The following is a 14,130-nucleotide window of genomic DNA, read 5'->3' on the forward strand; positions in this document are numbered from 1 at the left end:
CAAATAGGTGCAAAACTGCATTCTTCGTATTGAAATAGGATTTGAACTAGGATTGTTATCATCAATGTGCATTAATATTTCTAATATATTTGTATCTGAATGGGCAGAATTTTGTGGTGTATAATAATTAAAGAAATGATATGGAATCAATGAAACACTTTGTCTATTACAATAATTTCCTACATTTAGAATAATGATGAAGAAAAAATGTATGAATTTAGTGGATGCCTTCATCCAGTGACATTTACTGTATAAATTTATTATTACTACATGTATTTGTTTACTATATAATTTTGTCAGCATCTTGATTTACTGTAAAATATAGCAATAAATGAATGATTTTAGATGTGTAGACTACATAAAGAATATGACATGTAGTAGCCCCAAACAAAATAGTGTAATATAAACATGTAATCATGATTACATTAAAGGAAAAATCTACCAATTTTTTTTTTCTTTAGGTCATAATAATGAAGTACCAGTAGGACTGGTTTCTGGTTAGCATATACTGTAAATAATGAATCCGTTTTAAATGGCCCGATAGACCTCATGATGTTAACACATTTGATATATTATCTGCCCTACATAGCTTCTTCACACATACATCTACATGAAAAATATTATGTATTCACCTTGCAGTCTGTGCTGAGAATACAGGTTTAAAGCCTTTGCAAGAATATCAGTCTCTGTCTGTCATTGAATATTTGAGGTGTAAGTTGAGCACCTGTGTGTGTGTTTAGACAGCTGTGAGTGGGGGGAGGGGGTGCTGACACTCCTGAGCTCATTCACAGCAGAGTGGGAGGTGTGAACAGGAAGTACCGCCCAACCTGCTCTCCGCCCAGCAGTCCCACCCCCTCACATCCCAAACTGGATACCATGGGGGAGAGACAGTTTCATCGGCAAGGTACCAGTTTTGTCTAAACTTCAGGTTCAAGTGAGGACAGCTTATAGAAGAAGCCTCAAAGATAACATAATTTATTACTGAAATCAACAACGCTGGCGAAACCTCCCTTTCTGACATTTTTATTATCATTGGCAAAGATAGTGTTTATTAGTCTTGGTATATCACCACTGTGATTTTATTTTAAGTAATTGTGACTGACTTTATATTTAACAATTACAACTTTATTGCTCACAATGTGACTAATAATTGTCACTGTATTTCTCATAATAGTGACTCTATATCTCACAATTGCAACTATTTCTCTGAACTGCAACTTTGTCTCACAAATGCAATAATTGTGACTATTTCACACAGTTGTGACTTTGTACCTTACGAATTTAACTATTTAAGTACCTGACTATTTAATAACTGTGACTATTTCTTACAATTGCAACTTTTTCTTAGAATGAACCGTCTCACAAATGTGGCTTTACGTCTCATAATTGCGACTATATCTTAGTTATGACTTTACATCTGACTATCACTATATTTCTTGTAACTGTAACTATAACAATTTCGCTATCGCTATATCCAGGGATTGAAATTAACTTTTTCACTCACCAGCCAATTTGACTACTAAATTTTTAAGTTACCGGCCATTCATAACTTCTACTAGCCAAATTTTTTTTTTTAAATAACCCAACAGAAATAAACCAACAGCCTGAGGCTTTATACACTGGATGTGACAAAGCGACCGTTGCAAATAATTTTGCGTCAGTACTAGGGATGTGCAATACTAACAAAAATAATCCCAACATTTTCTGGGATTTTATCAATAAAGATAATTAGACAATATTTTGCTGAGTGTGTTATTGTGCTGGTATCTTAAGGACTGCCGTGGACAGCTGGCTCCTAAAGTTTTTGATATTCTTCATATTCTGTGTGGTCAGTTCACAGCAGTGATAGAAATTCATCTTTTCCAATAAGTTTAAATTGATTTGACCTTTTATGGGCATTTTTACCTTTTTATAAAATGATTTTTCTAAAAGTGTGCATCATCTTTTGAGTCAAATTCTTACATTTAATCAGTCAATTATAATAATACATTTAGGCTGTTAATAAACAAATGAAATCAGTATCAATAAAATTCATCTTTACAGAAGATTGAACCGAATCATTTAAACGGTTGATTAATTCATTCAGGAACGAAACCCTGTCATGTTGCTCAGAGACGCAAAACAGCGCAGTGGCTGTATTTTGAATATTTTTTGTTATCGAAATAGCACAAAAACAGGAAATATGGTGGCTAAATGTAAGTCTCTTGATATTTTCGTATTGTTTATTGAACTGTTGAATAAAATCAATATCACATTTGTAACCTGACTTTTAAAGAAACAAAACGGCAATTGTTTTTCAATTGTTTACACGCAATTTTGAAAACCGGGTTCATTTTTTCAAAATATAATCACAATTATCCAAACACCACGCTCAATTTGCATAATTTCTAGATTGTTTGCAAAACGACACACTTCAGTCAAAACATATACACATATTTGTGAAAATGCTATTAGTTTTCATTTAACCAACACAGTCCTCAATGATCAGACACTATTGCAGCCAGTTTCACACTGCTGTGATAATTAAAAAAACACATTTGTAAATAAAACTAATTTTAGGAAATAGCATGTGCTAGGTTTTTGGCCAGACATTGTTATGTAAGGGATAATTTAGATGAAAAAATAGTGACAAACCTATTTGCAGACACAACATTCTTCATGATTAGTTTGAGATATAGGGAGAATGTACACACATAGGCCTACTATAAACTTACCAAGCACTGCACAACACTGATGCTGCAGACTGAATATTTCAAGTATTTATTTCAATACTTACAGTATTTCTTCAATCAACCAACAATGAAACAAATTAAATCTGTAGACAAATAAAAATTACTGCATGAAGTACATACACTTTGACGCTGAAGAAAAACTACTTTAAAAGCAACAAGAATACTGTAACTATTCATAATCTCTCCGTCTGGCTGGATCAGGCCATAAGATTTCATCCACATCACAGGCTATGTCTTCATTGGCAAGGCACCTTTAGAAGAATCGCCTCGTGTGACGAATCCACCCCTGCACAGAAGCTGCTTCGATATGATCACAGGCCTGCTCCATGGCCTGAATGAGGGGCAAACGGTCATATTGGTGATTGCCCTGTGTCCAATTACATTTCTCCCTCTTCTTCTTGTTTTCGCAAGGTTAAATCCAGCCTCATCCACATATATAAATTAATGTTGAATTTTTGCCGCATCCATTTGCAAGACTCTCTGAAACACAGTAAACGACAATAAGATGCTATTCAATATCTATTGCACAGTATTTTTTTGTGCCAGAACATTATGTAGTGCACAATACCACACCATAGTAAGATGAACTATACATACCTCCACATACTCATTGAGTAGATGTTTCACTCTCTCTGAATTTCTGTCAAATGGTACCCGATACAGTTGCTTCATGTATATTTGATTTTTCTTGAGGATTCACCCTAATGTTGACAGAGAGACTCGTTGGATGTTATTGAAAATATGGTCATCATTGATGATATTGGCTTGGATTTCTCGCAGCCTGATTCAATTATTGGTCAAAACCATGTTCACAATGGTGGCCTCTTGTGCACGAGTGAACATAGGGCCCCTTCCACCTTGGTGTCCTCGACCCTCAATCCTATGTAAAAAAAAAATATTAAAAAAATACACATGCAGCCTACTGTCAAATGTCACAGTAAACAATATTGATGTAAGTACAGAAAGCTTCCGTTTCAATGTACTGTGTGGTTAGCTTACCTGTTTTCTCGATGAAATGTCCGAATTACTGACGCAACAGTATTTCTGCTGAGATTTGGTTGAACTCTTTGTCCAGCTTCCATCAGTGTCAGTCCATGGTTGATAACATGGTCAATAAGTGTTGCATGGATTTCTTGAGTCAAATTTGGTCCTTGTCTTCTTTGTTCAACTCTTCAAGTCCTTCTCTACCTCTTCCTCTATCTCCTTCTCATCTTCCTCTACCTAGGCCTCTTCCTCTACCTCCTTCATCTCCTCTTTGAGCTCCCCCTCTCATTCTCACTCTTCTTCTTCTAGCTCCTTCCATTTTTGTTGAAGGTGTAGACAGGTGAACTCACCTGCTGCCTTTTATAGCACACCTGAGTGCTGCGTTTTCAAATTAGCACGTGTGCTTCCACACCTGGTGGATGTGATTATCCAATTCGTTCATTAGTGTGGTCATTGGCAATCCGGGGCTTTGTAATGACAAGGAAGTAACCTCACAATCCTTATCTGTATCTAAGGTGTGAAAATGTGTGTAGAGTTTTACAAATCACTGTGTGTAATGTTTTGCAAAAAGGGTGAAGCAGACATTGTGTGTAATGTTGTGCAAATCTGTGGAGGTGTTTTGCTCATTGGAGTAGAATTTTGCAAATTGTGTGGAATTTTTTATTTTAGTGTGTAAACAATCGTAAAAAACTGTAATAGACTGAATCGTGGCACTCTAAATGTGCATGCACACTAGTAAGTCTAACCAGACTTCATCGCATATGAGTGCACTCTGTAGGTGTGTTTTGTTTGGTTTTTCCAATATACTCTAATGTCATGATGTCTCACGAGTTCGGTATTTGCGCTAAACCTGTGCAGACTTGGCTTGCATGAACTTCCCCAAGACATTAATGAGTGAACATGACTTACGAAAAGTAACCCGTCAAATTGTCTAGTGATTTGACAGCGTTACCCACCACAGCTGATTTTGACCCGCATTTGGCGGGTTGGCAAGTGTTAATTTCAAACCCTGGCTATATAATTTCTTATAACTTCAACTACTGCAAATTAAAATTGCAATTTTTTTAATTTGTTCCTCGCAATTATGACTTTACATCTTACAATTAAGACAATGCGACTATATTTAATAATTGCAACTTTTTTGCATAATTGCAACTTTATATCTCACAATTAAGGCCGTGTTCACACTTGGTGTCTTTTTTGACTAGAAAAAGTTGACGAGCGTTTTTTTAATGAAAAACAAAGCTGGCAGCGTCTGTTACAAATAGCAGCTGAGAGCGTCTTTTGTTGTCATAGCAACAGCTGTAACAGTAGCCTAGCGCTGTGTACTGCAGAAATGTCAAGAAAGAGTAAAAAGTTGGCTCTTGCGTTGGGTTTTGAAGTTAACGGGAAAGAAAATGTCGATTCACAACGACGTTTGTGGGTGCACGACATTATACGGGGAAGGAACCAATATTATGATAGAGTTTTGTGCTCATATCATACAGCTCCTTGTGCTCCGAAACTAGTACGAGCAGTCTATCTACCGGCACCTTCTCCATTTTTCTTCTTGTTATGGAAACGACAGATCTCGCTACTCGCTTGTCATTGGTCAGCTGTCAAAAAGGCGCTTGACGTAGGGCGTTTTTTTCAGAAAAGTTGAAATTTTTTCAACTCGAAAAAACGCTCTGAGCTGCAGAAAAAGAAGCCGGCGGTGGCGTTTTAAAAAGCGCTCAGGACTTTTTTGAAAACACGGTTTACTCCATAGGATTATAATGTAAAACAGACGCCGGCAGCTTCGAAAAAGACGCCAAGTGTGAACACGGCCTAAGACTATTTCTCAGAAGTTCAACTTTGTTACAAATGGCAGTTTATAAATCATAACTGCAACTATATTTACAATGCGACACACAGTTGTGCTAATGAACAAATTACTTGGCATAACAACTGTTCATTTTGATTATCGTTTTTTAGTAAATGTAACTATTTGTTGAAGTTTGGTATCTTTAATTGTATTGTTGTTGCAGTTTTTAAAAAATGTGTTTTTCCAGCTTAAGCCACTTCATGTCTTGCTGAAGAACACTTAGTGGTGAAATTATTTTCATATAGCTACGGATGAAATCGGATTATGGTTTTTTTGGGGGAGAGGGTTCTCTGGTCGGATGGGCCTAGTATGATTGCAATGTGTAAAATATCACAGGTTTAACATAGCATTGTATTGTCTAACTTTCACAAGCTGCTTTATGCGGTTCTTGGCCTTTACCGACGTGGAGGTCTGGTGGCGGTTCAGAGCAGTGATCTTCCACTCCATTTTCCTCTCTACTTTCTCCTTATCTTTCCACACGCCAGAGCTTTCAGGGACTGCAGGAGTTGGCACGGCAGATGGGTGCCTTGCTTTTACATCTCACTTGAGGGATGGAAAAAACAGCGCAATCTGCGACCCACAATGCAGCATCAGCGGAGCCGCGCAAACGAAACAGGGAATCGATGCAAGGGCACAGCCCAGATTCTTAACAATCCCTTTGAATCCCCACTTCCCCCTGCCTGGCCCTTCAAAGTGTGCCCAATGTTTTATTTATCTGACGGAGGAAGGAAATAAAGAGCCCGGCACAACAGAGTACCCCTTCTGTTTCCTGAAAAAGTCGGCCGTTATCGAGAACGAGGGGAGGGACGGTGGGGATTCGCACATGTCTTTGAGAAAGAACTACAAGTCCCAACAGGCTCGGTGGTGGAAACGGACCAGCTGTCCACGGTTTTGCAGATCAGATCTGTTGTCTTGATTATGAAATCACAAAATAATGAGGAGTAAAGTGCAGGCATGAGTGTTTTCTCCTTTGTTCTTGCTTTTGACAGAAGTTATTTTTCTCCCGTTGCCTCCAAGCTGTGGTCTGCGGTTGCCAATGTTTGGTGCAGGACTGCATTTGTTCCCACAGACAGAAGAGAAGACTCATGGCCTTGCCCTGTTTAAAGCTGTCATCCAACTCCCGCCTTGTGTTTTATTCAATTTTGACTGCGGCCCATACGCCTCCCATACCAACTGTCATCATCAAAATTGCAAAAGTCCAAAGCAATTAGACTTTTTGGAGACTCTCGGTTAACTTCTGTTGTGTTCTCGCAATATATTAGATAGATGCACTACTTTATAAAAAAAAAAAAACTGAATCTTCTTGCAAAGGCTGTTTTTGAGTATTCTTCTTGCAAAGTTTCATAGATGACACAATCGCAATCTGTCTAGTCTGGATCTGGGCTACATTTGCCAAAAGCATTGTACGCCTAAGTAAATGGTAGAACCATTGGCATCGACGGTCTCTACGAACAATTTAGGTTTATGATGCTTCTGGGAAATGCATCCCTAACTGGTACGATTGCATTTGGACTAAACTAAAATAGCATAACTTATTGCTTCAGTCCATCTCAATTCGAACTTTTAGAATCAATTCAAATGCACTTACTGATGCACTAATCTATGGTTGAGCACAAGCACCAACCATGACTTCCTAAAAGCTTTCAGAGTTGACTTCCATAATGACTGGCTAATTTTCTAGTTTCTAGACAAATATGAACTTTTTACGACACAGCAAATGAGCAAATCACAGCAGGCACTGAAAACAGGCAGCATTGTCAAAAAAAGATTTAGATATGAACAAAAAAGCTGACAGTGTTAATATGGAACCAAAAAGAGGAGCGCAACCTGGCATTCACTCAAATTTTGCACCTGCACCTTAACAAATTGAGCTCTCCTGTGTGCTTCTCTGGCTTTCTCTGACTCGATCTCTCATTTCTATTCAGCAAAAACTCTCGTTCTGTCCTACACCCAGGTTCTGGGCGACATTTTTGGGGAGTTTCTTCTGCTCAGTGTACTGTGCGTGCATTAATTTGGGCCCGTCCCTGAGGAAGCGCAACAATGAAGTGGACCTGTTTGGGAACGCGGTGCCAAGATTGGGGATGACACAGCGAGGAGTTAGAGACACCTGGTCCGCCTGAAGGGCAAGCGGAAAACTTCTTCCCCCTTTCCCTCGCTCTAAGAAAACAGCTGCTGATCAGCATCTCACAGCCATTTTACCATACTGGCTCAACCCAGGCCATCAATCAGCCAACACCTCCTGGGTGAAAGAGAGAGAAAGAGTGAGCAATGAGCAATACCTCATACCGTTTTGGCATAGGTGCTTGGTATACTTTCACATGAGTCGCACGTCAGTTTTGATTGGTTTCAGTTTATGACTGATATTGAAGACCCCTTGAAATCATTTGATGTACAGTTCTCTCGTGTTGATGTGTTTGGTGGGACCAGTGGAATCCTCTGACGGCTGGTCGCTCCCGCCTCAAAGCAAGTGGCTAGTTTCAGTTAGTTGCCAAGGCAACATTTCTACTTTTAGTTTGAATTTATTTTCATGTAATATTTATAATTTATTTTATTCCAGATTTTTTTTTCAATTTACAGTTTTAGTTTAATAACTGGAAAACCGCCAATTTTGTATTATACTAAATTGTTTTTTAATCAATACTTTATCAAAACACTCAACATTAAAAAGTATATGAGATGCAGAGAGTGCATCTCAAATCATGGTGTGTCAAAAATAATGTCAAAAGGATGGTGTATTATTTCTAGTGAATTTTTCTAGTGGAAGCAAGCATGCTAGTGGGCTAGCTTCATGCTAAATGGGCTGATATAGTCCACAAACACAAAGCCAAGAATTCAGCATGCTAATACTTTCATGTAAATACAAATAGTATGTCACAAAAAAAAGTTCATACTTTGTGTGTAGTCTAGGTATGTGAATTGGGATGCAGTCAGTCACTAACTCCTAGTCATGCTGTGCCATCTGCGTGTGCTTTACTTTGTACTTTCTGTTCTCCGTGTGAGTGTGCTAAAAGAGGGAACCCTCTAAACGTCTGTCTGTCTTTCCTCTCCTCTGACGTGTTGAATAATGGAAGGTTGCAGGAGGAGCGCTCGCAGGCAGAGCCGGTGCCATACGGACCCAGACACGTACTCCGGCACACAACTTGGTCAGCACAGTTGAGTTGTGGGAAAACAAGCAGCTGCGAGAGGAAGAATGGACCATAAGGCTCGACCGCTTGCCAAATTTCATCATCTATTATGGATTGCCTGAGAAGCGTACTCCACTGCGACCGGGGGCATGTCTGAATCGCATGCAATCGCAAATCTGCACCAAGTGCACAGATATTGGAGAGGTGCTCTGAGCCTGTCTGGCTTTATGGAATTTAACATGTTACTACAGAATTAAAGGATTTAGATGGTTGAGATATGTTGTATTGAAATACCCCTGCAATTTCAAATCAGATATAACACAGATTTACTGAGAGATTTATTGCCTGTTTGCTTAGAATGATAAGTAGAGGATAAATCTGATCAATTTATTAAACTATAAAGTATAATAAAAAGCATCAGAGCAAATCCAAAATGACAAGAGTCCACACATTTGTGCTCTGAGCCCTTTGAAAAGATACAAAGCAGAATTTATGATACACAATGTAGATTCTTTCTTTTTTGTTTTATAATCGTGAAAGAAATCTGCCTGTCCTTTGCACCCTTAGAAAATGTACTGGTAATGTCAGAAGATAATGAGTCATGGTACCTTTATATACATGACAGATATATGATCAATGACAAATAAAAAAAGTTTAAAACATTTGCTACGTTCTTGGAAAGGTACTCCGTTTTACCTGAATTCAAAATATAATTTTTTTTTAATGATATTTAATTTTTAAGAAATAATATGAAGTTAATGACTCTAAAAATGTCATGTAATGTGTGTTCCCACCTTGAACACACATTAAGAATAAAAATAAGATTTTTATATTTTTTTCCCAAGGTAAACACGTTTTTGGGGAGTCACAGCAATATGACATGCCTTCTCAAACAAAGAAAGAAAGAAAGAAAGAAGTGAGAATGTTTCTGTTCAGTTATTTCACTTTAATAGCAATGAAAAGAACCTATTCATTGCCATTAATGTGACATTTCTGAACTTACACATAGTAGTCTGATAAAAATGCTCATTTTAGAAGAAAATTTCAAACGGCATTTAGATGCATCTGAACTCTATATATATATATATATATACTTACTGATATTGACCCACCCACAGTCATGAGAGTCTGCAGGGCTCCTTAATATGATATAATTTCCTATATTGTTTTGTTCTGCATGTTAGTTGCACCACATGGTTTTGATTTGGCAGATTTCTTTTTTTTTTAATAATGACACAATAATAAAACATTATGCCAAACTATAGGTTTTCTTTTTATGTAATAAGATTTTAAGTTGAACTATGACATTTTTGAGGTGTGAAAATATAATAGTTCAACTTAAAACCTTATATTTTAATACGGAAATTAAAAACATGCTCATTATGGAAGAGTCAATGAATGAATTTACAATATACCATGGTGCTAAATGAATACGCTTGTATTTACAGTATGTGGAACCTCAAGATACTTCATAAAATCAGTGCAACTGGCAGAATCAGTTCAACTATGATAAAACCAAAGTACATTTTCAGAAAAAAAAAATTATTGTTAGTGCCAAGAATATTGCATCATTACATGGAAAGACTACATCTCTAAAGTAAGGCAGATATATCCCAACAGTTCATTATCTACGCCACTCAAGCTTCCTCGTAAGAAGCAGAGCTGAAGCAGTGTCGAGAGTTTCTATATCTTTTCTGAGGGAACACTTTGGCAGGCACCATCTCCACACAGCAGTCAATTGCCTTGTAAATTACAGGGCCGGGGTAATAAAAACTGATTTGTATATCACCAGGAGTGGAGAGTGTGTCTGTCTTGTAAATTTAATTAAACAGCAGGTGCAAAATCAGGTCATATGGCTTTGATGTGCCCCATGTGAGAATGACAACCAGACAAAGATTCTAATATGGGCAGCATTTACATATTTTTGCATGGGCGCTTGTACATTGGAACAGCCATCACCTTGTAGTGCATCCAATCCCCCCACCCCAAAAATCAAACAGGATTCAAATGAACCGTCACCTCTAATTTTAATAGATCTGCACCAAAATAAACGTTTAAGCTCTTCACAACAGCTTTAATGTTGCATAAATGCTCCTATTATGGTCAGCTTACCCAGCTCATCGAATACATAAAACTAGAGAAAAAACTTGGTATCGAATGCCGATTCCTCTCAAGCATGCAAAGCAGTGAAGCTAGAAATCATCCTCTTATTGGATGATGTGACCTGTGACATCAGTCCCGCCTCTGTCCCCACAGGACCCCGTTGATTTGATTTGACTTGCAAGAGGTGTCAGAGTCTGACCTGATGGCAACACCCATCTTGTGTTTTTACTTTCTACTTTCTTGCCTTTTTTCTAGTGGAGGTGCTGGATAATTACCACCTAGGATGTTGCCATCTGTGCCGCCTTTTCACGGTCTGTTAACTTGCCTCTCAAAAACTTTTCTGGTGGCAGGGGCCACACATGTAAGAGAGTGCACATTCAAGCATCATTAAATCCTATGCTAAAGAGGATAGACTACTTATGGCTCAGAGCAGTATGTCACGCCGCCCCAAAATAGGCCCAAAAGTCCGAAAAACGTAATAAATTCAATGTGTTTTTGAACATCGAGGTCATGTTAGCGCGATCCGGTCCAGATCGCGCTGGCATACGCTGTCTTTCCAAAGTCAGTCTGACCTTATCCACCTTATGTTCAGTTAGGCACAAATGTGCGGAATAAATGTTGATTTCAGAGAGCCTTGACTTTATTGCTCTGTCTCTAAAATAGAGTCTGACCCGAGCGCCAACAACAGCGGCATATTGTTGTGGTGGAAATCTGTTATTAACAAGCTATCGGGTGTTTGTACTGACAGATTCTTTGTGAAAGCCTCACTTAGGAAACCACGGTGTCAAGCTGAGCAAGTTTTTAATGAGAAATGCCAAGCAAAACACGGCACGCTGCTGCAGGAGCGAGGAGGGGTACAGGTGCATGGCTGGAAGCGGTGGATGGCTCAATAGCCAAGAGAGAACATATGTGTTCAAGATCTCCTCTGATTATTGCCACACATCATCAGAGAAATGAAGCAACATCAACACAGGTGTGCGGCTGAGGGTTATGGGGGAGCCCGTTTGACACGTTTCACAAAAGCTCGCGCTGTTTTATTGCTCGGGATGCTCGCTGTGCCATGCAAAAATCCAGCAGCGGTACATTATTTGATATGAAGCAGTTCATCAAAGCTGTGATACAAAAAAGGAAATATTACACCAGAGAAATGTTGATTGCTTTAAAGAGAAACAGCCTTTCTGCTTCGAAGGAACCATTTAGATCAAGTGATGCTTTTAGTTGATGCAGGCTAGCTGATAAAGCCAAACAGCGACAATTAACCCTTTGCTAAGCTCTGCCTTCTCTGGTTACTGTTGTTAATGCAGACTAGCTTTACAGAGCATCCCATAGGAATGAGAAGTGGAGGTTTTCATTAACAGCCGTGATGAAACATACTCGAAGTGATTAAAATCAATCCTTACATGGGCTGGAGTCAGGGTTGCCAGGTCTGCGAAACAAAACCAGCTCAACTCAAAACTAGCCCAATCGTGTGTTTTTTCCTCTGTCGGGGGTCCCCAAAACAATTGTGTTATTTTAACACGCGGACTAAAAACAATTCACGGCAACAGCGTAAGAGAAGCCCAATTCCATGGTAAAACCAAAGACTTGGCAACACTGACTTGATTGATTTGTGTTTTGGCAAAGCGTTTTTATCTGCTGCTTTTCTTTGAAGAGCTTGTTGAAGTTGCAATAAAACGGAAGCATGGACGGATGTTATTTCCTGTATTATGAATGATACATTCAAGTGAAATTTATTTTGAAAAAAAATGGTACTGCGAACACTTGTTACTATCACACTACGGTGACCTGAATCATAATATAGAATTAAATAAGTAACATTAATTGACTTTAGATCAAATGTATGAGATAATGTTCTGCATGTACGTTTAGGAATGGAAAGCAACACATAATGTAGTTTAGCCTACAACATGAACTTCTCAAGACTTGTTTAAGAAGAAAGGAAAAGAACCACTTGTATTTTCTCTAGGTACCTTTTCTAAATGACCTAACAACATGATGACATATATTTTGATAATTCCAAAAAATTGTGAGCAAATGCAAATGAAAAGAGCACATATTAATAGAACCCGTTTAAACCAGCTTGAAGTGGTCTTAGCTGGTCTTTCAGCTTGGCTAAGTGAAAGAAAACCATTGAACAGACTAGCTAGTTTAGATGTTTTTTAGGGAAAGCTCAAAAATGGCAGAACGGCAATAGCCATTGGATTGGTCAGTATGATGTGAAGGCGGGGCTTAGCAGAGGCTCAGGTCACAAGTGTGAAGGCTCAAAGATAAAGATGAGCTCATACTGATTATTTTTCTTCTTAAAAAAGATCCAGCACTATAGCATGTGCAATAAATTCCTCACCTACGCTCTAGTCCCAGGGTGTGTCCATTGATTTATATGGATACGCCTGAAACATTTCTAACCTGAAACACCCACGAGTCCAATAGAAATGTCATGTGCGCAGCTGAGAAAGCTCATAAACTCAGGTGAAACACTCCAGGCATCAGCAGCGCATGTGCGCCGGGGTCCTGGAAGCGGACCTTTACTATTGACGGACGTGACAGTTCCTCTTCATAATGAATATAATCTAGCTGCAGCTGTTGTAGATAACATACAAGAGGGCTTGATGTGTTGGCAGCTTTGTACAAACAAGTGAGTGAAAGCTACATTTGGAACGCTCAACTATAAGCAACATGAGCACAACGACTCAAACCTGGATTGAGGTTTAGTGCCGCTGAATCGGGCCAACAGCATTAGCGCCTTCAGCACGTTTGCTTGCGTAAGCTAAAGGCTGACGGGGCAGGTCAGGGGAATGTGTTGTGTCATCTGTAGGTCCGAATGCATCTACATTGCACTATAGACCTCAATCCATCATCAATCTCATCATCTTCTCCTAATTAACCTTACTCCCCTGTGGAGACAACCCAGCTGCAACATGCCCTCATCCAATCAATCCAATCATAGACAAACCCACAGTGATCTATGCTTCACACAGGTATGAATGAAGGTGTCAAAGAGACTGTTGAGGCCTTGCTGGACATATTGGTTGTGTTCAATGCATTTATAAAAGTGGTTCTGTGAGGCAGCCAAATGTTTTGTTTGTACTACGGGGGAACGTGAATCTACAAGGGTTCTTGTAACCGTCTTTTTGAGAATTTTTCATTTTGGATTTTTAGAATTTTTTGTTCAAACTTCATCAGAACAGTATGAAATGTGGTAAAGTTTTGGCACTTGCTATGTGAGCACACACACACACACACAAACAAAACACTGAATAACATAAAAGGTTAAACAGTCCTGAAAAAAAAGACCACATTGGAAACGAATGAGAAATTAATTTCATCTAGTGGAAACGTTTGG

This window comes from Barbus barbus, assembly GCF_936440315.1.
Source record: "Barbus barbus genome assembly, chromosome: 30".
Taxonomy (NCBI): Eukaryota; Metazoa; Chordata; class Actinopteri; order Cypriniformes; family Cyprinidae; genus Barbus; species Barbus barbus.